Genomic DNA, 3,217 nt, shown 5'->3' with positions numbered 1-3,217 from the left:
TCTTATTAATAGCAAAAAATAATTAAAATCCCAAACTTAGAAGGTTTTCAACAAAAGTAAAGTTTGCTAAAAGTTAACAGTGTAACATGTGTTATCCTACCACACACTTTCTTTCTCAGTTTGCAAGAGATAACGAAATCTATCCTTACTCTACAATCCCAAATAGACTCTTTGGCAGCAGTGACTCTCCAAAACCACCAAGGCCTAGACCTCCTCACTGCTGAGAAAGGAGGACTCTGCATCTTCTTAGCGGAAGAGTGTTGTTTTTACACTAACCAGTGAGGGATAGTATGAGATGCCACCCGGCATTTACAGGAAAAGGCTTCTGAAATCAGGCAGCGCCTTTCAAATTCTTATACCCACCTCATGAGTTGGCTTCTCCCCTTTCTAGGTCCCGTGGCAGCCATCTTGCTGTTACTTGCCTTTGAACCCTGTATTTTTAACCTCCTTGTTAAATTTGTTTCCTCTAGAATCGAGGCCATCAAGCTAGAGATGGTCTTATAAATAGAACCCCAAATGAGTTCAACTAACAACTTCTACCGAGGACCCCTGGACCAACCTGCTGGTACTTTCACTGGCCTAGAGAGCTCCCAACTGGAGGACACTACAACTGCAGGGACCTTTCATTGCCCCTGTCCAGCAGGAAGTAGCTGGGGAGGTCATCTGCCAAATTCCCAACAATAGTTGGGGTGTCCTGTTTAGAGGGGAGATTGAGAGGTGACAACATGCTAGCAGCCCTCGCTCGCTCTCAGCGCCTCCTCGGCCTCGGTGTCTGCTCTGGCTACACTCGAGGAGTCCTTCAGCCCACCACTGTGCTATGGGGGCCCCTCTCTGGGGCTGGCTGAGGCCGGAGCTGGCTCCCTCTGCTCGCAGGGAGGTGTGGAGGGAGAGGCACGGGTGGGAGCTGGGGCTGCACGTGCACTCACGGCCCAGCGTGGGTTCTGGGTGGGCATGGGCTGGGCGGGCCCTGCACTCTTTGCAGCCGGCCGGTGCCTGCTGGGCTTGATCAGGGGACAAGCTCCCTCTGGGCTACCAGAGTGCCCAGCCTAGGTGATGCAAAGTCCCGTGGCAAGTGCCATTGAGAGGTAAAGCTGGCTGGGCTTCTGGGTCGGGTGAGGACTTGGAGAACTTTCGCTTCTAGCTAAAGGATTGTAAACACACCAATCAGCACTCTGTCTCTAGCTAAAGGATTGTAAATTCACCAATCAGCACTCTGTGTCAAGCTAAAGGTTTGTAAACACACCAATCAGCTCTCTGTGTCTAGCTAATCTGGTAGGGACTTGGAGAAGTTTTGCGTCTAACTAAAGGATTGTAAACGCACCAATCAGCACCCTGTCAAAACGGACCAATCAGCTCTCTGTAAAATGGGCCAACCAGCTCTCTGTAAAATAGACCAATCAGCAGGATGTGGGTGGGGCTAGATAAGGGAATAAAAGCGGGCTGCCTGCCCTAGCAGTGGTAAGCCACTTGGGTCCCCTTCCACGTTGTGGAAGCTGTGTTCTTTTGCTCTTTGCAATGAATCTTGATGCTGCTCACTGTTTGGGTCTGCCTTTATGAGCTGTAACACTCATTGCAAAGGTCTGCAGCTTCACTCCTGAAGCCAGCAAGACCACAAACCCACCAGGAAAAATGAACAACTCCGGACAGAAGGAACGAACAGCTCCAGATGTGCCGCCTTTACAAGCTGTAACACTCACCAGTGAGGGTGTGTGGCTTCATTCTTGAAGTCAGCAAGACCAAGAACCCACCAATTCCGGACACACCACCAGGCCCCTCCTCCAACTTTGAGGATTACATTTTGACATGATATTTGGGTGGGGTCACACAGCCAAACTATATCACTCCTTAAACCTCAAATGCCTCCTCCTTTATTCACAAATATTCTAGCCTCCTTTCTTCCCAGAGGCCTAGCAAGATTGCAGTCCGCAGGCCCCCTTTGAAGTTAGATGTGGCAATGTTACTTATTTTCCCAATGATAATGTAGACGAAAGGTCATATATCACTTCCAGAGACAGGCTTTAAGAGCCAGAGTGCCACTTTTTTTTACAATCTTGGCAAAAGAGAGCAAAGAAAGCCTCCTAGCTCCCTGAGTGAGGTTAGAGCAAGCAGCATCCTCTAGCTGATCTACAATGGACACTTAGCATGAGAGAGAAATAAACCTTTGATGTGTTAAACTGCTGAGATACAGGAAATAAGGAGGTTGTTTGTTATTATAACATCCCAGCCTATACTTTACTTCCCAAATTGGTGAGAAAATAGAAGCAATCAGAAGATAACTTCTACAACCTCCCATGACCATATCTGTGACTGATTAGTCACCGCATACTCTGTCCTCCTCCAATAATTGAATTCTCCATAGTCCTATCTAAAGTCCGTCTTTTATCTTGTACACCAGATGGGAACTACTTTTCCTTACTCAAGGCTGACATTCAAACATTTCTCTCCTTTGTCTTTTATATAATCAATGTTTCCCTTTCTACTAGATCCCCTTCATCACTAAATAAACATACATAATATCTCCTGTTTTTAAAGAATCTCTCCAATAGTTAACAGCACCTCAACCCCATCTCCAGTGTGTTGTAATACTTGCTCCCATTCTCTTCAGAATTATCTCACTAGGTTCTGTTTGTCCCATTACACTGAAAACTGCTTTTGTCCGGGTAACCAATAATACAAAATTTACTAAGTCTGGAAGTAAAATCTTGGTCCTGATCTGACATAACATTGACTTGGTTGACTGTATTCCTTCCTTCTTGAAATATTTTTGAACATGGTTTCCAAGACACAACTATCCTACCTACTGATCCTCTTCCTACCTCACTGGCTGCTTGCTTGATCTTCCAAACTCTAAATATTGGGTTTCAGGCCTTGGGTGTCTTTTCTCCTTCATTCACACCCTCTTGCCAGGTTACCTCATCCAGTTTCATGGTTTTACATTGTCAACTGAAGAATAACCAGGTTCATAAATTTAGAAAGGAGAGATTTATTTTTCACAAAGAAAGATAAAACTAAGTGTCCGGTATGTGCCAAGCAAGGTGTCTGCCACGGATGGACCCATGCCCAAGCAGCGGACACCAAGGCCAGGAAGGGGAAGGCTGGACAGAAGGGTCTGAGAAAACCGTGAGAAAATGGAGGAGGGAGATGAGGAGTAAGAACAGGAGGAGGAGGAGAAGGAGGGGGAGAAAGGCTGAGGGGCAGGAGGAAGAGGGAGAGGAGA

The sequence above is a fragment of the Piliocolobus tephrosceles genome, chromosome 5 (genome assembly GCF_002776525.5).
Source record: "Piliocolobus tephrosceles isolate RC106 chromosome 5, ASM277652v3, whole genome shotgun sequence".
Lineage (NCBI taxonomy): Eukaryota > Metazoa > Chordata > Mammalia > Primates > Cercopithecidae > Piliocolobus > Piliocolobus tephrosceles.
The sequence above is the reverse complement of the archived record's forward strand: the minus strand, read 5'-3'. Positions refer to the sequence as shown.